A 26,894-nucleotide genomic window follows, 5' to 3' on the forward strand; every position below is an offset into this window, starting at 1 on the left:
AGATCTATAGAACCAGGCTGAGAGGTTCTCACCCTGAATAGTGCCCCTAACTAAGAGGTTAGCCCTGGAACTGCCTCTGAGCCAAGGCCACTGAGAGCGGCTGACACTGGATTTTGCTTCCCTCAGCCTCTTGGACAATGCTTCAGGCATCAGTGTTCCCAGGCTTCTCAGCCTCTGCTTTCCTACACAATGAGCTCCTGATTCAAGAGGCAAGTGCATTCAATTAAGATAGGCCAGATGGACACACCTAGCTGCAAATGCAGCTGGAAGAGTGAGTAGCTTTCTCAGCTTTACAGTGGGATGCAGCCTTTGTGTCCCACTATATTTCATTAGGTCTTGGAAGTTTCCCAATGTAGGAACGGGGGGCATATGCCAGGCAGCCAAAAGAGCATTCAAACATAAGTACCTATCAGGGCTTTAGAAAGTTTGGACTCAGCCTCAGGGGAGAACATGGGGTTGGTGATATAGCCCTGGAAAGGGATGTCCCCTGCAGGGGTGTCCAACCTGTGGTCCATGGGCCATCTGTGGCTATGGATGGCTATGATTGCATCCCAACAAAATTTGTAAATTTACTTATAACCTTTTTTTGGTCATCAGTTTTCATTAGTGTTTGTGTATTTACTGTGTGGCCTAAAACAACACTTTTTCCAGTGTGGCTCAGAGACACCAATGGGTTGGACACACCTGGTAGGATATGATGGGAAGAGAAGATGGCTGAGAACTGAATTTGGAGAAAATGGTCTTTAGGTGGCAGTGGGAGTGAAAGAAAGGGCATCAGACAAGCTTGAGAAGAGTCAGCAAGAGAGGAGAAAGCTTCTGAGCATGGAGTGAGGTGAGCAAGTGTGGTTCAGGGTCATAAATCCCAGGAAAGTATTAAAACTTTTGGAATTAAGAGGTCAGTGTTAAACATCCCAGGCATTCAAAACACTTATAGGGGAGTAATGAATGGGTGGTGAAGGAGGAAGATAGGACATGTGGGCAACCCATTTATAAGCATTATAGGGAACATAAACTATACAAGCATACCCAATTATTTTATTATTATTTATTTAATACTCACCCAAGGATATGTTTTTATTGATTTTAGAGAGTGAGGAGGGGGGTGGGAAGGGGAGAGAGGGAGAGAGAGAGAATGAATTATCTATGTGAGAGAGAAACATGGATACATTGTCTTCTGTATACACTCTGATTGGGGATCAAATCTGCAATCTAGGCATGTACCCTGACCAAGAATTGAACCCACAACCATTTGGTGTATGGAATGATGCTCTAATCAACTGAGCTAACTGACCAGGGACAAGTTTACTTTGGTTTATTGTGCTTTGTTTATTGTGCTTCATAGTGATTGCATTTTTCAAAACAAATTGCAGGGAAGACATTCCATCAGCAAAAAAGAGAATGACTTGCTGAAAGCTCAGATGATGGTTAGCATTTTTTAGCAATAAAATATTTTTACCTAAAGTGTGTCATTTTTACATAATGCTATTACATACTTAATAAACTATGGTGTAGTGTAAACATAACTGTTATATACAAGAAATTACATTCAAAATATTACATCCAAAAAATTTGTGTGACTTGCTTTATCATGATACTCACTTTATTGCAGTGGTCAGGAACAAAACCATAATATCTCTGGGATTCACCTGTATAATTGCAGGCAATGTTATTTGTGCAGTAAAATTATTCACCTGCTCCATTACTGGCCCCTTATGCAGAGCTCAGCTCTAGAGTGCTCTTTATCAATTAGCTTTATGTATTTTTGTGAATACTTAATGTTTTCTGGCTAGGGCCTGGGCAGTAAACAGCAAGCTTTATCAATATTTGAAACCTCTGGTTAAGTATAGAACTTCTTCATTAGTTTCTACTAATGTCTGCTTGACAATAAACCACAACCATGGCACATTAGTGATGGGTTTATGTGGAAGACACCTCATATGTAGATGTGCAGATGAACTCCAGGGTCCATAGAACCAGGTCAAGAAGAAACTAGTTCTCCTGAATCTGGTTGAGTCAGAAATTTCATTTGAACTTAATATGAGGCAATTAGCTATGCTCTCTGGAAAGGCTCAAGAAGGAGGAGAGGTCTTGGGAACAGATTTGAATCTTCAGGGATTGTCTGTTCCATAGGAGTAGGATCTGACTAGGTCTGAGGTTTGGCTAGGTCAGGAAGGCTAGAGTGGCAGAGTGCCTTCAGGCTGGGCTCGGTCAACTCCCAGGTGAGAACCACACTATGACTCCATTGCTGACAAATTCCTGCACTCTTGGTGGTAAAAACTCAGACTGTTTCACTATTAAAACATAGGCAAATATATATATAAAGAACTCACATGACTCAATACCAGGAAGACAAACAATCCAATTAAAAAATGGTCAAAGGCCCTGAAACCACAGTGAGATACTGCCTTACATTTGCTAGAATGGCCATCATTAATAAATCAATAAGCAACGAGTGCTGGTGAGCATGTGTAGAAAGGGGGACCCTTGTACAACCACCCTGGAAAACAATACAGAGTTTCCTCAAAAAATTAAAAATAGACCCAGCGATTCCACTCCTTTCACTCCTGGGCATATAATCAAAGAATCCTGAAACACCAATTCAAAAGAATATATGCACTCCTATGTTCATAACAGCATTATGAACAAGTAGCCAAGATTTGGAAACAGCCCAAGTGTCCACCTGATGAGTGGATAAAAATGCTGTAGTACAGTTACACAATGGAATACTATGCAGTGGTGAAAAGGAAGGAATTCTTACTTTTTGCAACAGCATGGATGGACCTGGAGAATATATGTTAAGTCAAATAAGCCAGACAATGAAAGACAAATACCATATGAACTCACTTATAACTGGGATCTAATGAACAAGATAAACTAATGACCAAAATAGAATCAAGGGCATGGAAACAAGGAACAGACTGACCGCTGTAAGAGGGGAGGGGTGAGTTTAAGATTGGTTGAAAGAAAGTGAAGGGATTAGTCAAAGAACATACATGCATGATCCATGGACATGAACAACAGTGTGGGGATTGATTTCGGGAAGGGGGATTGGGGAGGGGAACAAAAGGGGGAAAAACTGGGACAACTGTAATAGCCTAAATCATTTTAAAAAATAGTCAAAAGAGACTACAGCTTAACTATCAGTATAGATTGCCCAAATGGATGGTTTAGGCAGTTGGTGTCTATTTTAAGAGGGCCTCAAATAAGGCCTTGGGTAAATTCTTAGTTTTGAAAAGCATTAAAGAGAAGTGAAAAGGTGGAAACAGGGTTATCAGTGAAGTTGGGAGAGGCAAGGGGTGGGGCTGGGAAGTTGTACAACAGCAGTGACCAGTCTGAGTGAGCTGTCTTGAAGGCTTATTTGTTAAAGGTTTGGGAAGTGAGTTTTGAATTTAAACAAATCTTACATTGTTATGAGTCGCTGTTAATGGCCACCTGATCACCCCAAGTGAAAGTGATCTTTCTCTCTTTTAAAATTCTAAACTCTAAACCTATCTCTTTGTTTCTTATATATCTTATTGGTTTTCAACAAAGCCATTGCATATATTATTGTATCAGGGTGCACTTTATTAACTGAAAAGCACCATATAAATATTAGTTATTTAAATGTGTAGTATAAAAGGATATCAAAATAGAACAGTCTCAATTTCTCAGATCCCACAGGCCATGATGCCAACCAAGCACATATTTCAAAGTGAGGCATGAAAAAAATCCATGTGGATTTGTCCAAGCAGATTTCTGAAAACAAGTTTTGTGTCTGTTTACTCATCACTCACCTTTCAGGCTATATAAGTGAAAATTAAGAATTTAGGGAAAAGGTTAGAAATTATAATAGCAAGTAGTTCCTTTGGGGACAACTGTTGGAAAGTTGTGGCACTTCCCTTCCCTCAAGCTACATGAGAGGGGCTTCAAGAGGAACAATGAGCTTTTCCGCCAGAACCGCCATCTTCCAGTAATTTACCAAAATGACTAACACAAAGGGATAGGGGAGAGGTACCTATTATATGTTCTCTAGGCACTTTAGAAAACATGGAGTTGTTCCTTTGGCTACATAATGTGAATCTGCAAGAAAGGTGATACTGTAGATATCAAGGGAATGGGCACTGTTCAAAAAGGAAAACCCTACAAATGTTACCATGGCAAAACTGGAAGAGTCTACAGTTTCACCCAGCATGTGGTGGGCATTGTTATAAAAAAACAAGTTAAGGGCAAGATTCTTGCCAAGAGAATTAATGTACAAATTGTTCATATTAAGCCCCCTAAGAGTTGAGATAGCTTCTGAAATGTGTGAAGGAAAATGACCAGAAAAGGAAGGAAGCCAAAGTGAAATGTACCTGGGTTCAATTGAAGGAAGTGTCAGCCTGCTCCACCCAGAGAAGCACACTTTGTGAGACAATGGAAAGGAGCCTGAGCTGTTGGAACCCATTCCTTGTGAATTCATGGCATAATAAATGTGAAAAAATAAAAAGACTTCTATACTGAAAATATTAAAGAGGAGCAAAGAGCTGACCTTTGTCTTCTGGAGTATGAAGGACCCAGAGATTGCTGACTTTCCCTACCTCGGAAGGAGGAAGGCTGTGCTGGACTCCACCTGCCCACCTAGGGAATGAAGAAAGAGAGGTAGTTTGAACATGAACATTACTCTCAAAGATGGTGATCCAAAGGTGAAAGCTTTGCCTGGGGACTCAGTATGATTCATGATGCGAGCCTGGGGGCAGTTGTGCATTTCTACCCAAGAGAATTGCCTGCAACAGTGAGGGTGACTCCATAGGAAGGGCACTAATGGATAACAGAGGCTGGGTGAAAAGTCCCAAGTTGTTAGGCAGTGCTCACACACAGAAGGTTGAACTTGGAGGGTTTCCATGGGGGTGCCTGATAGCTTCCATCATAGTCAAGTAAGACCACTCTTACTCCTTACCTCTCTTCTCGCCCCATGCCTACTTTGGGCAGAGGCAGCTTGGTGACTGGGGGAGAAATGATAGAAAAACTTGGCTGGCAAGTAAAGGAAAAGGTGACTAAACCTTCCCACCGTCTTCCTTGCTTGCTTCGTCTTTGAAGCAAGACAGAGCTGAAAAGAGAGAACTGTGTGTGTGATTTTGACATTGAACTAGGTATTACAGAAATAAGACTATTTCTATAACTAAAATAGGCCAAAATCTTTTTGTTCTCTAAGTATGACAGAAGAAATCATGAGACATGCAGGAGATTTCATGTGGGGTCAGGAATGCCCCAGTCCACAACTGGATTTGAGCCCTCTTTAAAGGGACAGTAGGAGGGAAGAGTAATAAAGTTTTCTAATGGAACTGCAAAGTGCCTCTGGTTTGAAGAAAAAGACTCCCCAAGGGCAGGGGACAAGTCACAGTCACCTTTTTACCCCTGTAGTGCCAAGAATGTATAGTTCTTAAGTGGTAGGTTTTCTCATTGAAACCTGAGGAGAGGTTCTCAAATAGGTAGTTCACACATAAGAACCACTTGCAGGGTTTGGTAAAACACAGATTGCTGGGCCCCCTGCCCAGAGAACTGATACTGTAGGTCTGTTAGTTTTGGGGAGGGAGGCTTTTCTTTTGGACAAGTTCCCAGGTGAAGCAGATGCCCCTGATCAGGGTACCACACTTTGAAAGTACTGATTTAAGTGAAATAGATAAGGGAGGGCAGAGCTATTTGTCAACTAATTTATTCATTCATTTGTTCATGAATTAATTCAACAAGTATTTATTAAGGGCCTGTTGTGTGCTCTGTGCAGGTGCTGACTGGTCCTGGGATTACCCAGGTTATCTAATTTGTCCAGTAGAAATTTGGCATGATTCGGCATTTCCACTGAGCAGGAGGAACAAAGAAACTCGGTTCAGAGACACTCTCCTCTCTTGCACTCATATCCATCTCACATGATGATTTTGCTTTCCTTGTTGGCCTAGCTCTGGTTGGAACTGAAGCCCTGTTTCATATTTAATAGAGGCTTTTGTTCCTCATTCACACGTTATATTGATTCTTATAATTGGGCCTATTTGCTTTTTCCCAAACTACATTACCCACTTTAACAGCTAGCTTAAAATGCTATTATAAAACCATATGGGGTCTTAGTGGAAGAGAAAAAAGGAAATGAATCTCTCAGAGCTCCATCTCTTCCAGTAAGGCGTTCCATGGATGGGGAAGTCTGGCAGTGTTTGCTTTTCTGCCTCTCACTGGCTACAATCCCCCAGGGCTTGCTACAGGCAGGCCAAGTGCTTACTCAGCTCTACCCTGAACACCAAGGATCTCAGAGTATGGTGCTCTGAGATCCTTGTTTTCTGATTCCATTCTTGGTTATGAGACCTACGTCTTGTGAGTTGTGTGTGTACATTTGTGTAATTCCTGAGCCTTGGCCTGTTGTACTAGGAACCTGAGAGGGCACACAACCCAGTAGGAATTCCCATGTTAGCACATCAGACCTTATTTTATTTATCTATTTATTTAATCTTTTATTTATTTATTCTTTAGATTTCATCCTCATGTGAGGTCATTCTTACTGATTTTAGAGAGAGAAAAATGGAGGGAGGGAAGGAGGGAGGGAGAGAGAGAGAGGGAGAAACATTGATCTGTTGCCACCTGTATACATCCTGACTGAGGATAGAATCCACAACCTAGCCATGTGCCGTGACTGGAGTTTGAACCTGCAACTTGTTGGTATACAGGATGAAGCTCCAACCAACTGAGCCACTCAGCCAGGGCCAGACCCCATTTTAGTAGCTCTCTATTTAATGTTCTTGGGTTACTTGGCCAAGGATATTTTGGTCATTACAATGTTCTCAAGCTGTGGTTTTGACATTCTTATTAGTATCAAGGAGATTTAGTTTTTTATCATTTTTTAATTTTTTGATATGTTTTATTGATCATGCTATTACAGTTGTCCCAAGTTCCTCCCCTTTGTCCCCCTCCACCCGGTACCCCTAATTCCCTCCAAAAATCTCCCCGTAGTTCATGTCCATGGGTCATGCACATAAATTCTTTGGCTACTGCATTTTTGTACTGTTCTTAATATCTCTGTTTATTTTGTATCTACAAATTTGACCTTCTTAATCCCTGCATCTTTTCCCCTATTCTCCCCCTCCCCCCCTCAACTGATAACCCTCCAAATGATCCCCATATCTATGATTCTGTTCCTGTTCTGCCTGTTTGCTTAGTTGGTTTTTTAGATTCAGTTGTTGAGAGTTGTGAATTTATTGCCATTTTAATGTTTATAGTTTTGATCTTCTTTTTCTCAAATAAGTACCTTTAATATTTCATATAATAATAGATTGGTGATAATGAACTCCTTTAGTTTTACCTTGTCTGGGAAGCACTTTCATTCTAAATGATAGCTTTGCTGGATAGAGTAATCTAGATCCTTGCTTTTCATCACTTTGAATACTTCTTGCCAGTTCCTTCTTGCCTGCAGAGTTTCTTTTGAGAAATCAGTTGTCAGTCTTATGGGAACACCTTTGTAGATAACAATCTACTTTCCTCTTGCTGCTTTTAATATTCTCTCTTTATCTTTAACTTTTAGCATTTTGATTATGATGTGTCTTGGTGTGGTCCTCTTTGGGTCCATCTTGTCTGGGACTCTATGCTTCCTAGACTTGTATGTCTATTTCCTTCACCAAATTAGCAAAGTTTTCTTTCATTATTTTTTAAAATAAGTTTTCAATTTCTTGATTTTTCTCTTCTCCTCCCTGCACCTCTATGATTTGGATGTTGGTACATTTGATGATGTTCCAGAGGCTGCTTATACTATCCTCATTTTTTTGGATTGTTTTTTCTTCTTGCTTTTCTGATTGAATGTTTTTTCTTCATTATGTTCCAAATCATTTATTTGATTCTCAGCTTCATCCCCTCCACTGGTGATTCCTTGTAAATTTTTCTTTATTTCACTTAGTGTAAACTTTATTTCTGCCTGCATCTTTTTTATGCTGTTGAAGTACTGAGTGAGTTTCTTGAGCATCCTAATAACTAGTGTTTTGAACTCTGAATCCGATAGACTGCTTATCTCCATTTTGTTTAGTTCTTTTTCTGGAGTTTTGTTCTGTTTTTTCATTTGGGCCATATTTCTTTGTCTCCTCATTTTGGCAGCTTTCTTGTGTTTGTTTCTGTGTATTAAGTAGAACTCCTTTGACTCCCTTAGAAGGGTGGCCTATTGTAGAAAAGCACACTGGTAAATTGGATGGAGTAGAGCCTTAGGTAATTGCCAGGGTTGGGCAGCCTGTGTCATCACTCTGTGAATCTGCATTGGAGAGGGCTCAGAGGAGGAAAATGATTCTGCCTGGCCTTGGAATTTTGTCTGGGAGGGAGTTGTCCCCCAGTGCTTGCCCTGATGCCAGACACTTCAATTTCTCCCCATATGCCACTAGTGTCCTGCTGTTTCTCTGGTGTCAAGGCCTAAAGAGAGTGAGTCTGTATAAGTCCTAAGTCTGCTGTAGGCCCTTCAAGAGGAGACTTCTGAGAATCCTGCAGATTCTTCCACTGCCCCAACCCCCACTGGTTTTTACAGCCAAAATTTACGGGGATTTATCTTCATGGTGCTGGAATCCTGGGTTGGGTGGTCTGGTGTGGGGCTGGGATCCCTTGCTCTTGAGGCATCCCTCCTGATTTTTATCTACCACATGTGTGTGGGACCACCTGTTCCATGTCTCCATGTCTCTCCACATCTCCTCTGTGCCTCTCCATGCATCTCTGCATCATCACCCCTCCTACCTTTCTGGATGAATGTGGTTTCTTTAATTCCTTTGTTGTCAGACTTCCATATAGCTTGACTTTCTGATGATTCTGGGTGACACTTTTTTGTGGTCTAATTGTATTTTTTTGCTGCGGCTGTGCAGGAGGCTAGCTGTGTTTACTTATGCCTCCATTTTGACCTGAGGCCATCTAAAGATTTTAAACATATGTAAGTACTTTTATTTGAAAGGGCTCCCCCCTGCCCCATATTTTACTATGCCCAGGCAAGTTCAATGAGGAAAAAGGAGAACAAATCAAAGGCCAGAGAAGTTCTTCCAAAGGACAAATCTTGTCTGGGTGACAGAATGATTGCTTGTTAGGTTCTGACAGCACTGTACAGTGTCAGGGCCTATATGTGTGCTTTGGTTGGACCCAATTCAGCCCCTATTTGCTGAGGGCTTGTCATGGGTAGGTGATCATGGCATGCCCTTGTGGGCAGCAAGATGGGGATTCAGTGAAGGAAAAGTCATAATCTTTGCTTTCTAGGTACTCAAAGAGGTTGGTGATGGTTAACTTTATGTGTCAACTGGGCTGGACTATGGTGCCAAGATATGTGGTCAAATATTATCCTGAATGCTTCTATGATGGTGTTTTTTAGATGAGATTAATATTTAAGTTGGTAGTTATTAAAGCAGATTGACTAACATAATTTGGGTGGGCCTCATGCAATCAGTTAAAGGACTAAATAGGACAAAAGACTAACCTCCTTCAACAAAAAGGGGAGTCAAAGGCAGGCAGGCCAAGATCATGTAGGACCATCTTCCTAAGAAAGAGGGGAGTCCCAGAAATATACAGAAGTGAAGAGAAAGGAGGAGCAGAAAAGGAGGCAAACAAGTTGAGGGTGAAGGTTTTCAGGAAACTTCTGGGGAGCTTGGTGTTTCAAGGATTAAGGACAATTTCATCATTTGGACTTAATGACAGAATCATTGTTAAGGTTTCATAGTTTCTGTTTGAGGATGAGTTCAGCCAGGGCTTTTTTTTTTCAGGAATAGAATTGACTTACCCAGATCTAACTTCAGCAGTGTTGATGCCATGTTATGAAAATTACGTGTGTATGTACACACATATATATTTGTGTGTATGTGTGTGTGTGCATTCTGTGTACCCAGAAGAGCTAACAGGCATAGTGGGATGAAAATTTTTACCTTATGGTTCTTCCATAACAGCTTCTCCCATCAACCATAGGTAGGAGGTGCTATAATACACTGGTGTACTTTCTGATACACAGCAGGTATTCAGTAAACATCAAGTGAACAAATACACATGTGTGACTGGATCTGAGAGTCAATAAAAAGCTTCAGAGGTTAAATTGAGTGTTGTATTTTCAATGCCAAAAGCTAAGTGCACACACATTATATGCCTAGATACACACATGTATGAATGTACACACACACACTCATTTGATGTCTGACAGTTTGAATGCCTAAGATGACACAACCACCAAGTCTTTGACACCAGGGGACTAGCTCTGGGTCTTGAGAAAAAGAGGGACTGGGGAAATGTCTTGACAGCATAGGAAGAACGAGGTTTACTCTTGCCCACAGCAGAGGTTCTTGATCTTGACTACACATTGGAATCATCTCAGACGCTTTAAAAAATACTGATGTCTAGATTCTGGTTTCTTTGGAACAGGGTATGGGTTATGAATCAGAATTTTTAAAGAAGCTTCCTAGATGAGTTTATTGTGCAGCTCACATAGAGGACCATTTCTTTAGACCTCTGCTGTCCATTTCAGTAGTCATTAGCTGCATGTGGCCATCAAACACTTGATATGTGGCTAGTCAAAAATTGAAATGTGCTTTAAGTGAAAAATACACAGCAAATTTTGAAGATTATGAAGAGAGTATGAAAACAAGACTATGAAGTAATGTGTCACTAATAAATTTTTTTAAGATTTTATTTATTTATTTTTTAGAGAGGGAAGGGAGGGAGAAAGAGAGAGAGAGAGAGAGAAACATCAGTGTGCGGTTGCTGGGGGCCATGGCCTGCAACCCAGGCATGTGCCCTGACTGGGAATCGAACCTGCGACACTTTGGTTTACAGCCCATCCTCAATCCACTGAGCTACGCCAGTCAGGGCATCATTAATAAATTTTATATTGATAGTGGTAGGCAGAATGATACCACCCCCAAGATGTCCATGTTCTACCCACAAGAACCCGTGAATGTGTTCTGTTATGTGGCAAAGAGATTAAAGTTGAAGATGGAATTAAGGTTGCTAATGAGCTGACTGTAAGTAAAGAAATATCCTGGATTACTCTGGGTGAACTTAATATAATCACAAGTGTCACTAAATGTGGAAGAGGGAGGCAGAAGAGGCAGCATCAGAGTGATGCAATGTGACTAAGACTCGACCAAGTGTTGCTGGCTTCAGACATGGAAGAGAAACCACAAGCCAAGGAATGTGGGCAAACTCTAGAAGCTGGAAAAAACAAAAATACAAATTCTCCCCTAGGGCCTCTAGAAAGAAACAGCATCTTCAATACATTGATTTAGCCCAATGAGACACATTTTGGATTTTAGGTAATAAATGTCTTGTTTTAATCCACTAAATTTGTGATAATTTGTTATAGCTGAAATAGAAAACTAATCTGTTGCCTTACATGTTGAAATAGTAATATTTTGAATTGGGTTGAATAGGATATACTAATAAAATTATTTTCACCTCTTTCTATTTATTTCTTTTTAAAGTGGCTACTAGAGCCCGGGCTGGCATAGCTCAGTGGATTGAGAATGGGCTGTGAACCAAAGTGTCACAGGTTCGATTCCCAGTCAGGGTACATGCCTGGGTTGCAGGCCATGACCCCCAGCAACCGCACATTGATGTTTCTCTCTCTCTCTTTCTCCTTCCCTTCCCTCTCTAAAAATAAATAAATAAAATCTTAAAAAAAGAGTGGCTACTAGAAATTTTACAATTAAATATGTGGTGTGAGTTACATTTCTACTAGACAGTGCTGCTCCAGACCCTCTCAGCCTCTGGACAATATGTTAGTATAATTGATTCTATCTACCCCCAGTAGATACGACACTGGTAAACATGGGAAGAGCAATGACCTCTATGGGGACTTCTGGGCTAACTGAAAATTGTTTTTATTCTCAGCCCCTGCTAGCTTGTTAGTAATAGGAGGAAAACTTGTGTGTCATGCTTGGACCATCCAATGAATAAATGACCAGAGGTTATCTTGAGTGCTAGCTTTCCAATTTTATAGAAACCATAAAACTGGCCCCATCAAAAAAAACTGTTAGGGTTTTTGAGAGAAGTGAGCACAGATTAGTATGCTCTTTCACCATGGGAACATGATTCTCTGAGCTCCCTTAACAACAGTGCAGCTATTGCAAGAAGGCAGTGTGACTATATCTGTCCACCCACCAATACCATCACAGGCTGGACCCTTGGGTGACCAGTTTGCTTTTGATAACAAGTGTATTCTTGGTTACAAACAGTAAATGTAATGTTCAGGTGATTGAGATGGTTGCATTTGCTCTTAGCAAACCTATAAGAGGAAAAGTCTCAACCCATGGCAGCTAGAGGGGAGAGAATAGGAATAAAATCAGAGTATACTTTTTTGGCCAAGAAAGGCAAAGGAGGCTGAATGGAGACTTCTTGAGAGGCCATGACAAGATAGAAACAGCCAGTTCTTGCTGCATTAGGGCACACAGGCCACTTCTACCCTTGAGGACACCAATGAATACTTTGAAAGAAAAATGGGGAGGAGTTGACATGTTGAACTAAAGGACCTTAAAATATAGCTGTCCTTTTCTTTTCCCATAAATACTTTTCCAAAGACAAAACTGTAGAGTATTGCAGATTATAATAAACATTGAACTTTCAAAATTCATATTAATTATTCTTGAAGTATTGGGAATATTTGGAGATTCTGATAACATTTGGAGACATTTTGTGAGTGAACAGACTTTTATTCTACACCTAAAAAATGTGTAAAACAATTCCCAGGACAAAATGACCACCCACTGTGTGTGAAGAGCTTAGATGGCAGGCATCAGGTCACAAGGTTCATTGCTTGGGAGTACTCAGAATGATTGCTACCATCCTGTCATTGGGTGGAATCCAGGAAAAGAGAAACATCTTTACTTCCAATTTGAGCATTTTTTCCCTCAAACCATGGACATGCCCTGTGAAACAATAAAGCAGGAATGAGACTGTTTTCTGCATTTTCTTCTTGGCCTCATGCCATTATCTAACACACTTAATGCCACTTCATATTTCTTGCCAATCCCTATAATCCATTTACAATGGATTCTTGAATTGTAGCTGGAGTGGATGTCCTGTCTCAAGCCTCAGCAATGACAGATGCGGACTTCATGGGTAATAAAAGCAAGAAGGGTGTTGGGACTATTTCTTAGAAGCTTTTCTACTGAGCAGTCACCACACTTTGCAGGAAATATTGTGGTCATCTTACAGCGATAAACACACTGCCTCCTGTGAGGGTAGAGTTACCTGTGGTAAGTTAACAGTGTTTCTCCTAAAGACCACTGCCACATTTTCCCTTAATCATTTTGTTTCAAATCACAGTGATGGAACTATGAGAGTATCATTTGTGCTTTAATTCCCCAAGTTTCCAGATGCCATCCAGTCTTGAAGGACCCTTCACAGTCATAATGTGGAGGTTAAATGCCTTCCAGAATTTTTTGTATTCTCCTTTTCTTATAGATGATGGATCAATGCTTCTCACAAAGCCCGATCTTTCTATGGTGACTTCCTAATGGAATAGAGTCATAGAATTTCCTTTTACCCTTTTACATACTTCTGGGAAACATCTCTCCCATTTTACAACTCACCTTTCCTGACTCCCTTTGGTCCTTTTTAGGAGAGTTTTCTTTTCTTTTTAATTCAGGGATCTATAGAATGCCAGTGGGAGTCCCCCCCAAGTCACTGAATCATTCCTTCACCTCACATTAGTCATGTCTAAAGACAAAACTGTCACCAGGTTAGGTGAATGTGTATGTGCATGGTGACAAAGAGAGAGGACGATGGTGAAGGAAAATGATTCTTAGTATTTTCTTTCTCTGCTTGTTCTTCAAATTTTTTGGGGAAGTTTTTGATTACTGATTCAATCTACTAATTATTGGTGTGTTCATATTTCCAATTATGAAGTGAGCATGTTCTCACTTCATGTCTTTGCATCACAGTTTGCTAATTCTCACAACGTCTCAAACTTCATCACTACCATTGTATTTGTTATTGTGATTTGTGGTGGGTAATCTTTGATGTTACCATTTAAATTGTTTTGATGAACCATGAATGCAACCTTTTAAGATGACAGACTTAATAAATGTCATGTGTGTTCTGACTGCTCCTCCAGCAGCCATTCCTGCATCTCTTTCCCTCCGCTCTGGCCTCCCTGTTCCTTGAGATACAAAATACTGAAATTAGGTCAATTAATAACTCTACAATGACCTCTAGGTGTTCAAGAGAAAATAAGAATCTCATATCTCTCACTTCAAATAAAAAATAAAAAATAAAAAATAATTAAGCTTAGTGAGAAAGACATGTTGAAAGCTGAGACAGGCCCAAAGCTAGGCCTGTTGTGCCAGTTAGTCAAGCTATGAATACAGGAAAAAGTTCTTAAATTAAAACGTGCTATTCAGTGAACACAGGAATGATAAGAAAGTAAAACAGCCTTAATCCACAGAGGTCAGGTCATGGTCAAAAAAATTACAGTGTACACTGTGTGTATTGAACATCACACACCTTTACAAAATACATGTAACCAAACTAATGGCTTACACGTTATGGCTTAACATTAGTCATGCACAAATGCACAGCTAGTCATGACCTTGAAGTTATGCACCCGATTTATGTAACAACATTTAAGAAAACAGTTTGTTTGTATCTCTCAGATCAGCTGCCACCCCCTCAGGGTTAACAGTGTTGACAGAAAGTTTTAGTGGTTTGGAAAGAAGATCAAGGCAGCCACCACATTCCCTTAAGACAAAGCTTAATTCAGAGCAAAGCCCTAACTGCAATTCTATGAAGGCCAAGAGAGGTAAGGAAGCTTCGGAAGAAAAGCCTGAAGCAAGAAAAGGTTGGTTGTGAGGTTTAAGGAAAGAAGTCATTTCTATTACATACAAGTGCAAGGTGAAGCAGCAAGTGTTGGTGTAGAAGCTGTAGCCAGTTATCCAGAAGATCTAGCTAAGATGACTAATAAGATAACAAAACAGCCTTCTATTGGAAGCAGAACTCTTTATGACTTTCACAGCTTCAGAGGAGAAGTTGATATCCTGTTTTAAAGCTTCAAAAGACAGGCTTATTCTTCTATTAGGGAATAATGCTGCTGGTCACTTTAAGTCAAAGCCAATGCTAATTTACTATTCCAAAAATCCTAGGGCCTTTAAGAATTATGCTAAATTTACTCTGCTTGTGCTCTATAAATTGAACAACAAAGTCTGAATGATGGCACATCTATTTACAACATGGTTTACTAAATATTTTTTTATTGTTTATGCTGTTCCAGTTGTCCCAATTGTTTTCCCTTTGCTCCCCTCCACAGAGCCAATCTTCAGCTTCCATAGTCAATTCCCACACCACTGTCCATACCCATGGGTCACTGTCCATACCCATGGGTCCTTCATATATGTTCTTTGACTAATCCCTTCATCCTCTTTTGAACAGTTCTGGCCTCCCTCCTCCCCTCTTACCACTGTCAATCTGTTGCATAATGTTATGCCTCTGGTTCTATTTTGCTCATTAGTTTATATTGTTCATTAGATTCCTCTTATAAATAAGACCATATAGTATTTGTCTTTTACCAACTGGCTTATGTGAATTAGCATAATAGTCTCCAGTTCCATCCATACTGTTATAAAAAAGTAGGAGTTCTTTCTTTCTGCTGCAAAGTATTCCATTGTATAAATGTATCACAGTTTTTTTTTTATCCATTCATTTATGGAATCTTAGGCTGTTTCTAGCACTTGGTTATTGTAAATAGTGCTTCTATGAACATAGGGGTACATAAATTCTTTTGAATTGGTGTTTTAGTATTCTTAGGGATATTCCCAGCAGTGGAAACACTGGTTCAAAACGTAGTTCCATTTTTAGTTTTTTGCAGAAATTCTATGCCATTTTCCACCAGTCTGCATTCTCCCTCCCCCCCAAGAGTGTACTGGGATTCCCTTTTTACCACATCCTCAACAGCACTTTTTAAAAATTTATTAATGATGGCCATTCTAACAGGTGTGAGTGAGGTGATATCTCGTTGTGGTTTAATTTTCATCTCTCTGATGGCTAGTGATTCTGAGCTTATTTTCATATGTCTATGGGTCATCTGTATGACCTCCTTGGATAAGTTTCTATTCAGGTCCTTTGACCATTTTTCAGCTGGATTGTTTGTCTCCCTGGTGTTGAGTCATGTGAGTTCTTTATATATTTTGGAGATTAAAATCTTGTCAGATGTATCTTTGGTAAATATGTTCTCCCATACAGTTGGTTCCCTTTTCATTTTGATGATGGTTTCTTTAGCCATGCAGAAGCTTTTTAATTTGATATAGTACCATTTGTTTACTTTTCCTTTACTTCCCTTGCCTTAGGAGATATACCAGCAAATATATTGCTATGTGAGATAGCTGAAATTTTACTGCCTATGTTTTCTGCTAGGATTTTTATGGTATCATGACTTATATTTAAGCCTTTTATCCATTTTGAGCTTACTCTGATGTATGGTGTAAGGTGGTGGTCTAGTTCTATTTTTTTTTGTATGTACCAGTCCAGTTCTCCCAACACGATTTATTGAAGAGACTATCTTCACTCCACTGTATGCTCATGCCTTCTTTGTCAAATATTATTGACCACAGAGATATGGGTTTATTTCTGGATGGCTCTCTATTCTGTTCCATAGGTCAATGTGTCTGTTCTTATGAGACTTACAGTCTCAATGTCAGTATGAGACTGTTTTGATTACAGTGGCCTTGTATTATAGTTTGATATTAGGTACTGTGATTCCTCCAACTTTGTTCTTCTTTCTCAAGATTGCTGAAGCTATTCAGGGTCTTTTTTGGTTTCATAAAGTTTTGGAGTATTTGTACTAGATCTTTAGACTATGCCATTGGTATTTAAATAAGAATAGAATTAAATCTATAGATTGCTTTGGCTAGTATGGACATTTTAATGATGTTGATTCTTCCAATCCATGAACACGATATGCTTCTATTTATTTTTATCTTCCTCACTTTCTTTCTTCAGTGTTCTATAGTTTTCCCAGTACAAGTCTTTAACTCCCTGGTTCGATTTATTACTAGGTACTTTATTATTTTTTTGTTGTTATAGTAAATGGGATTTTTTTCTTAGTTTCTCTTTCTGATAGTTCATTGTTGGTGTACAAAAAATGCCATCAATTTCTAAATGTTGACTTTGTATTCTGCTGTTTTGCCACGTTCACTTATTAGGTTGAGTAGTTTTTTGGTGAAACCTATAGGGGTTTCTGTGTACTTTATCATGTCATATGCAAATAATGAGAGTTTTACTTCCTCCTTTCCAATTTGGATGTCTTTTATTTATTCTTCTTGTCTGATTGCTGTGGCTAGAACTTCCAGTACTGTGTTGAATAAGAGTGGTTAAAGCAAACACCCTAGTCTCATCTCTGATCTTAAGGAAAATGCTTTTAGTTTTAGCTCATTGAAAATTATGTTGGCAGTAGGTTTTTTGTATATAGCCTTCATTATGATGAAATGTGCTCCCTTGATTTCCACTTGGCTGAGCGTTTTTGTCATAAAGGGATGTTGGATTTTATCAAATGCTTGTTCAGCATCTATTGTTATGATCATGTGATTTTTGTCCTTCATCTTGTTTTATGTGGTGTATTCTCTTCATTGATCTGTGAATATTGTACCATCCTTGCATCTGTGAAATAAATCCCACTTGATCATGGTGTATTGAACTTTTTAGTATATTGCTGGACCTGGTTTGCTAATATTTTATTGAGGATTTTAGCATCTGTGTTCATCAGAGATATTGGTCTATAATTTTCTTTTTTTTGTTGTGCCTTTTCCTGGTTGGAATTAGGATAATACTGGCCTCATAACAAAGATTTGGGAGTCTTCCCTCTTCTTGAATATTTTGGAATAGTTTGAAAGGATAGATGTTAGCTCTTCTTTGAATGTTTGGTAAAATTTGCCTGTGAAGTCATCTAGTCCAGGGCTTTTATGTGCCAGTAATTTTTTGATTACTGCTTCAATTTCACTTGTTGTTATTGGTCTATTTAGGTTTTCCACTTCTTCCTGATTCACTTTAGAAGGTTGTATGTTTCTAGAAATGTATACTTTTTGCCCAGGTTGTCCAATTTCTTGGCATATACTTGTTCATAGTAACTTCTTACAATCTTTTGTATTTCTGTGGTATTGGTTATTACTTTTCCTCTTGCATTTCTGATTTTATTCATTAGGGTCTTCTCTCTCTCTCTCTCTCTCTCTCTCTCTCTCTCTCTCTCAATGAACCTGGTTAAAGGTTTTTCAATTTTGTTTATCTTTTTGAAGAACCAACTCCTGGATTCATTTATTCTCTGAATTATTTTTTTAGTCTCTATGTTATTTAATTCTCCTCTGATCTTGATTATTTCCTTCCTTCTACTCACTCTGGGCTTTGTTTGTTGTTTTCCTCTAGTTCTTGTAGAAGTAGGGTAAGGTTGTTTATTTGAGATTTTTCTGTCTTCTTTAGGTAGGCCTGTATTGCTATGAACTTTCCTTTCAGGACTGTCTTCACTGTTTCCCATGGTTTTTGGGTTTGTGTGTTCATTTTCATTTGTTTCTAGGTACTTTTTGATTTCTTCCTTGATTTCATTGTTAACCCACTCATTATTAAATAACATATTTTCAGCCTCCATGTATTAGAATGTTTGAATTATTTTCTTGAGCTTCATTTCTAGTTTCAAGCCATTGTGATCAGAGAAGATGCTTGATATGATTTCAATTTTCTTGAATTTGTTAAGGCTTGTGTTGTGTCCTACCACATGGTATGTCTTTGAAAATGATCCATGTGCATTTGAGAAGAACATATATTTTCTTTCTTTGGGGTGAAATGTTCTGTAAATATCAAGTAACTCAATTAGATTTAGAGTGTTGTTCAATGCCACAATATATTTGTTGATTTTTTTGTTTAGAAGATCTACCCATTGTTGACAGTGGGGTGTTAAAATCCCCTACAATGACTGTATTGCTGTTTCTCTTGATATATTTAGATGCTCCTGTTTGGGTGAATCTATGTTTACAACAGATATATACTCTTGTTGGACTGCTTTAAGTATTATGTAGTGACCTTCTTTACCTCTTGTTACTGCTTTTGTTTTGAAGTCTATTTTGTCTGACATAAGTATTGCTACCCAACTTTTTTTCCATGTCCATTTGCATGGAATATATTTCCCATCACTTCACTTTCAGTCTGTAGATACCTTTTGTTTCGAGGTGGGTCTTTTTTATGCAGCATATATGTGGGTCATGTTTTTTTTATCCATTCACCTACCTTATGTCTTTTGATTGCAGCATTTAATCGATTTGTATTTAAGGTTATTACTGTTAGGTATTTATTCACTGCCATTTTTTCCATTGTACCTGTGTTCCGCCACCTTCTTCTTCTTAAAGCTGACCCTTTAGCATCTCTTGTAATGCTGGTTTGGTGGAGATGTATCTTTTAGCCTTTTTTTGGTGTGTGTCTGGGAAGCTCTTTATTTCACCTCCCATTTTAAATGAAGGCCGTGCTGGATAGAGTAGTCTTGGTTGCAGTTACTTGTTTTTCATTACCTGGAGTACTTCATGTCAGTCCCTCCTGGCTTGTACTGTTTCTGTTGAGAAATCAGCTAATAGCCTTATTGGAGCTCCCTTATATGCTACTAGTTGTTTCTCCCTTGCTACCTGTAAGAGTCTCTCATTGTCTTTAAATTTTGCCATTTTGATTGTAATGCATCTTAGAGTGAGCCTCTTTAGGCTCATCGTGCTTGGGACTCTTCGTGTTCCAGGACTTGTGTGACTTTTTTCCTCACCAAGTTAAGGAAGTTTCTGGTGTTACTTTTCCTCCCTCAACCACTCCCCCAACCCCAGCCAAACCTACCTCCCCATCTTGCTTCCCTCCTCCCCACAGGTTTTGTGCATGTGTCCCTCATAGTAGTTCCTGAAAATCCTTCCCCTTGTTTTCGCCTCCCACCTCCCCTCTGGTTACTGTCAAATTGTTCTTAATTTCTATGTCTCTGGTTATATTTTGCTTCCTTTTTTCTTTTGTTGATTAGGTTCCAGTTAAAGGGGAGATCATATGGTATTTGTCCCTCACTGCCTGGCTTATTTAACTTAGCATAATTTTCTCCAGTTCCATTCATGCTGTTGCAAAAGGTAGGAGCTCCTTTTTTTTCTCTTTGCTGCATAGTATTCCATTGTGTAAATGTACCATAGTTGTTTTTTTTTTAACTCTGTGCAACATGTTTAATTCAACCTGTTTTCTTCAAGGGATTCACATTTCAGTGTGAAGTTCTACGGTTCAAAGAGTTTATTAGTGTTCATTCTGAGAGAAATGCACATTTTACAGAAAATGCGTGTTTACATTCAGATTCTCTTTCATATTGACAAAACCGTCTTCTGCCAGTGTGTACTATTCAGTACACAAATGTCTTCACTCCCCTGTACTTTTTACATGAAACAATTCATTGCAGCATTTGTACATTAGAGTTTCTTTCTACTTAAGGAATTCAATGAGTTATGCTCTGTTCTTACAATTGTAACACAAACTTGAAACTAGAAGCTATTTCTTTTTTTTAATTTTATTTTAATCATTGTTCAAGTACAGTTTTCTCCCTTTTACTCCCATTCCAGCCCACCCACCCAACCACCCCCACTTCCCTCCCATTACCACTCTCCCCCTAGCTTTTGTCCATGTGTCCTTTAAATTTGTTCCTGTAAACCCTTCCCATTCTCCCCTGAAATTCCCTCTTCTCTCCCCTCTGGTCACTGTCAGTCTGTCCCCCATTTCAGTGTCTTTAGTTATATTTTGCTTGTTTTTTTGTTTTGTTGATTAGGTTCCTTTCAAAGGTGAGATCAGATGGTATTTGTCTTTCACTGCCTGGCTTATTTCGCTTAGCATAATGCTTTCCAGCTCCATCCATGCTGTTGCAAAGGGTAGGAGCTCCTTCTTTCTTTCTGCTGCATATAATTCCATTGTGTAAATGTACCATAGTTTTTTGATCCACTCATTTACTGGTGGGCACTTAGGTTGCTTCCAGCATTTGGCTATTGTAAACTGTGCTGCTATGAACATCAGTGTGCATAGATTCTTTTGGATTGATGTTTCAGGGTTCTTAGGATATAATCCTAGCAGTGGAATTGCTGGCTCAAAAGTCAGTTCCATTTTTAGTTTCCTGAGGAAATTCCATACTGTTTTCCATAGTGGCTGCACCAGTCTGAATTCCCACCAACAGTGCAGTAGGGTTCCTTTTTCTCCACGTCCTCTCCAACACTTGTTTGTTGATTTGTTTATGATGGCTATTCTGACTGGTATGAAATGATATCTCATTGTAGTTTTAATTTGCATCTCTCTGATGGCTAGTGATGCTGAGCATCTTTTCACATGTCTCTGGGCCCTCTGTATGTCTTCCTTGGAGAAGTGTCTGTTCAAGTCTTTTGCCCATTTTTTTAATTGGGTTTTTGTCTTCCTGGAATGGAGTTGTGTGAGTTCTCTACATATTTTGGAGATCAAACCCTTGTTCGAGGTATTATTGGCAAATATGTTTTCCCATATAGTTGGTTCTCTTTTCAATTTAATGCTGTTTTCTTTAGCCATGCAGAAGCTTTTTAATTTGATGAGGTCCCATTTATTTATTCTTTCCTTTGTGTCCCTTGCTTTAGGGGAGATATCATTGAAGATGTTGCTGTGTGGAATGTGTGAGATTTTCTTGCTGATGTTTTCCTCTAGGACTTTTATGGTGTTACAACATAGGTTTAAGCCTTTTATCTACCTTGAATTTATTTGTGTGTATGGTATAAGTTGATGATCGAGTTTCATTTCTTTGCAAGCAGCTGTCCAGTTCTCCCAACACCATTTGTTGAAGAGTCTATTCACCCTGTTTTATGCTTCTTCCCCCTTGTCAAATAGTAATTGACCATAGAGACTTAGGTTTATTTCTGGGCTCTCTATTCTGTTCCATTGGTCTATGTGTCTGTTCTTATACCAGTACCGGACTGTTTTGATTACCTTGGCCTTGTAATATTGTTTGATGTCAGGTACTGTGGTCCCTCCTACTTTGTTCTTCTTTCTCAAATTTGCTGTGGCTATTTGGGGTCATTTATGGTTCCATATAAATTTCTGAAGTGTTTGTTCTATATCTTTTAAATATGTCATTGGTACTTTAATAAGGATTGCATTGAATCTATAAATTTCTTTGGGTAGTATGGACATTTTGGTTATGTTAATTCTTCCAATCCATGAGCATGGTACATGCTTCTATTTGTTTGTGTCTTCCTTAATTTCTTTGTTCAATGTTGTGTCGTTTTCTGAGTATAGGTCTTCTACCTTCTTAGTTAGGTTATTCCTAGATATTTTATTTTTCTTGTTGCTATATCAAATAAGATTTTTTTCTTGATTTTTGTTTCTGATATTTCATTGTTGGTGTACACAAAAGCTTTTGATTCTGAATATGAACTTTGTATCTTGCTGTTTTGCCAAGTTCACATATTAGGTTGAGTAATTTTTTGGTGGAGTCTGTAGGATTTTCTATGTACACGATCATGTTATCTGCAGACAATGACAGTTTTGCTTCCTCCTTTGCTGTTTGGATGCCTTTTATTTATTTTTCTTGTCTGATTGCTGTGGCTAGGACTTCCAATACTATGTTGAATAGGAGTGGTGGAAGTGGGCATCCTTGTCTTGTTCCTGATCTTAGTGGGAAGGCTTTAAGTTTTTTCCCATTGAGTATGATGTTGGCTGTAGGTCTCTTATATATGGCCTTTATTATGTTGAGGAATGTTTTCTCCATTCCCACTTTGGTGAGTGTTTTTATCATAAATAGGTACTGTACATTATCAAATGCTTTTCCTGCATCTATGGATATGATCATGTGATTTTTGTCTTTGCTTTTGTTTATGCAATGTATTATGTTTATTGATTTGCAAATATTGTACCATCCTTGCATCCCTGGGATTAATCCCACTTGGTCATGGTGTATGATCTTTTTAATACATTGCTGGATGCAGTTTGCCAATATTTTGTTGAGGATTTTAGTGTCTGTGTTCATCAGAGATATTGGCCTGAAGTTTTCTTTCTTTGTTATGTCTTTGTCTGGTTTTGGGATTAGGATGATGCTGGCATCATAAAAAGAGTTTGGGAGTCTTCCATTTTCTTGAATTTTTTGGAATAATCTGTGAAGGATAGGGGTTTGCTCTCCCTTAAATGCTTTGTAAAATTTTCCTGTGAAACCATCTGGTCCAGGGCTTTTGTGTGTTGGAAGCTTTTGGATTACTGCTTCAATTTCATCAGCTGTTATTGGTCTGTTCACATTTTCTGCTTCTTATTCATTCAGTTTTGGAAGACTATATTTTTCTAGAAATTTGTCCATTTCACCTAGGTTTTCAAATTTCTTGGCATATAGTTCTTCGCAGTAATTTCTTACAATCTTTTGTATTTCTGAAGTATCAGTTGTAATCTGTCCTCTTTAATTTCTGATTGTGCTTATTTGAGTTGTCTCTCTTTTTTTCTTGATGAGTCTGCTTAAAAGATGTTGATTTTATCTTTTCAAGGAACCAACTCCTGGATTTATTGATCCTTAGAATTTTGCTTTTATGTCATTTAATTCTGCTCTGATTTTGGTTATTTCCTGCCTTCTACTTGCTCTGGGCTGTCTTTGTTGTTGTCCCTCAAGTTCTTATAGGCATAAGGTTAGGTTGTTTATTTGGAATGTTTTTATCTTTTTAAGATAGGCCTGTATTGCTATGAACTTTCCTCTCAGGACTGCCTTCACTGTGTCCCATAAGTTTTGGACTGTTGTGAGTTCATTTTCATTTGTTTCCAGAAACTTTTGGATTTCTTCCTTATCTCATTCTTGACCCATTCATTGTTTAATAGCATGCTATTCAATCTCCATGAGCTTGAATGTTTTGGGTTTTTTTTTTTTTTTCATTGAGGTTGGTTTCTAATGTCAGTCTGTTGTGGTCAGAGAAAATGCTTGATATTATTTTAATTTTCTTAAATTTTTTTTGAAACTTGATTTGTGTCCTATCATGTGGTCTATCTTTGAAAATTTTCCATGTGCATTTGAAAAGAATGCATGTTTTGCTTCTTTGGGATGAAAAGCTCTATATATATATCAGTTAAGTCCATTTTGTTTAAGGCATTGTTCAATGCCACACTATCCTTTTCGATATTTTGTTTGGAAGATCTGTCCATTTTTGACAATAGGCTGTTAAAATCCCCTACTATTATTGTGTTGCTATCAATATCTTTCTTGAAGTCCTCCAAGATTTTCTTTATGTATTTGGGTGCTCCTATGTTGGGCACATATATATCTACAATGTTTACGTCTTTTTGGTGGATTCTTCCCTTGAGTATTATGAAGTGATCTTCTGGGTCTCTTTTAATGGCTCTTTTTTTTGGAGTCTATTTTGGTATGAGTATTGCTACCCTGGCTTTTCTTTCCTGTCCATTTGCTTGGGATATTTGTTTCTAGCCCTTCACTTTTAGTCTGTGTAGGTCTTTTGTTCTGAGGTGGGTCTCTTGTGGGCAGCATATGTGTGGGTCATGTTTTCTTATCCATTATGCTATTCTATTTCTTTTGATTGGGGCACTTAATCCATTATGTTTAATGATATTATAGGTACTTATTCATTGGCATTTTTTTTGTTCCTGTGTTCCTCTCTCTGTTACTGTTTTTCTTCTTGTTCTTAGAGCAGACACTTTAGCATCTCTTGTGCAGCTGATTTGTAGGAGGTACATTCTTTGAGGCTTCTTTTGTCTGGGAAGCTTCTTATTTGGCCTTCTATTTCAATTGAGAGCCTTGCTGTGTAAAGTAGTCTTGGTTCCAGGCCTCTGGTTCTTGGAATAAATCTGGTACTTGGAATAAATCTTGCCATTCCCTTCTGGCTTAGAGCATTTCCATTGAGAAGTCAGCTGCTAGTCTTGTTGGGGCTCCCTTGTATGTTACTTCCTGTTTTTCCCTTGCTGCCTTTAGGATTCTCTGTTTGTCTTGGAATTTTGCCATTTTAATTATGATGTGTCTTGAAGTGGGTCTCTTTGGGTTCCTCTTGATTGGGACTCTATGTTTCCTGGTGTTGTGTGAATTTTTCTCTCATTAAATTAGGGAAGTTTTCCATCATTACTTTTTAAAACAGGTTTTCTATCCCTTGCTCTTCTTCTCTCCTTTTGGTATCCCTATTATATGGATATTATTACATTTCATGTTGTCCTGCACTTCTCTTAATCCCTCTTTGTTCTTTCTGAGTCTCTTTTCCTTTTCTTGCTCTTTCTGGGTGTTTCTTTCTACCTTGTCATCCAGTTCACTGATCTTATCCTCTGCTTCATCTAGCCTGCTTTTGATTCCTTCTACTGTGTTCTTCAGTTCAGAAATTGTATTCTTCATTTCCTCTTGGTCCTTGTTGATAGTTTCTATTTTGATTTCTTTTTTTTAGTGGAGAAACTTTATTTCTTAACAAGTGTTACTGAATAAATTAATATCAGTGTTGGTTTTCTGGGGTTATCCTAATAAAGTAGCACAGATAGGGTGGCTTCAATGACAGAAATTTATTTCTTCCCAGTTATGGAGGATAAAAGTCCAAGGTTAAGTTGTTGGCAGGGCTGATACCTTCTGAGACCCCTTGCTTTGGCTTGCAAATGATTGTCTTCTTCCTGGGTTTTTAAATGTCCTTCCCTGAGTATCTGTACATGTGTCTTTCCTGAGAGCTTCTTCCTCTTCTTTTTCCTTTTTAAAATACATTTTATTGATTATACTATTACAATTGTCCCATTTCCCCCCTTTATTCCCTTCTGCCCTGCACACCCCCTCCCACACACATTCCCCACCTTTAGTTCATGTCCATGGGTCATACATATAAATTCTTTGGCTTCTATATTTCCTACACTATTCTTAACCTCCCCTGTCTATTTTCTACATACCATTCATACTACTTATTCTCTGTATCTTTTCCCCATCTCTCTCCCTCCCAGTCCCCTATTGATAACCCTCCATATAATCTCCATTTCTGTGGTCCTATTCCTGTTCTAGTTGTTTGCTTAGTTTGCTCTTGTTTTTGTTTTAGGTGTGATTGTTAATAATTGTGAGTTTGCTGTCATTTTACTGTTGATAATTTTTATGTTCTTTTTCTTAGATAAATCCCTTTAACATTTCATAAAATAAGGGTTTGGTGATGATGAACTCCTTGAACTTGACCTTACCTGAGAAGCACTTTATCTGCCCTTCCATTCTAAATGAAAGCTTTGCTGGATAGAGCAATCGTGGATGTAAGTCCTTGTCTTTCATGACTTGGAATACTTCTTTCTAGCCGCTTCTTACCTGTAAGGTCTTTTTTGAGAAATCAGCTGACAGTCTTATGGGAACTCATTTGTAGGTAACTGTCTTTTCTTCTCTTGCTACTTCTAAGATTCTCTCTCTATTTTTAATCTTGGGTAATGTAATTATGATGTGCCTTGATGTGTTCCTCCTTGGGTCCATCTTCTTTGGGACTCTCTGAGCTTCCTGAACTTCCTGAGAATCTATTTCCTTTGCCAGGTTGGGGAAGTTCTTCTTTATTATTTGTTCAAATAACTTTCCCACTTGTTGCTTTTCCTCTTCTCCTTCTGGTACCCCTATAATTCAGACGTTGGAACATTTAAAGTTGTCCTGGAGGTTCCTAAGCCTCTCCTAATTTTTGGGGATTCTTGTTTCTTCATTCTTTTCTGGTTGGATGTTTATTTCTTACTTCTGGTCTACACCGTTGATTTGAGTCCCAGTTTTCTTCCCATTACTGTTGGTTCCCTGTACATTTTCCTTTATTTTATTTAGGATTGCCTTTATTTTTTCATCTAATTTGTGACCAAATTCAACCAATCCTTTGAGCATCCTGATTACCAGTGTTTTCAACTGTGCATGTGATAGGTTGGCTATCTCTTTGTTGCTTAGTTGTATTTTTTCTGGACCTTTGATCTGTTCTTTCATTTGGGTCATTTTTTTTTGTCTCTACATGCCTACTAAATAT

Source organism: Phyllostomus hastatus, unplaced genomic scaffold (assembly GCF_019186645.2).
Source record: "Phyllostomus hastatus isolate PE091 unplaced genomic scaffold, TTU_PhHast_1.1 phas_contig_37, whole genome shotgun sequence".
Classification (NCBI taxonomy): domain Eukaryota; kingdom Metazoa; phylum Chordata; class Mammalia; order Chiroptera; family Phyllostomidae; genus Phyllostomus; species Phyllostomus hastatus.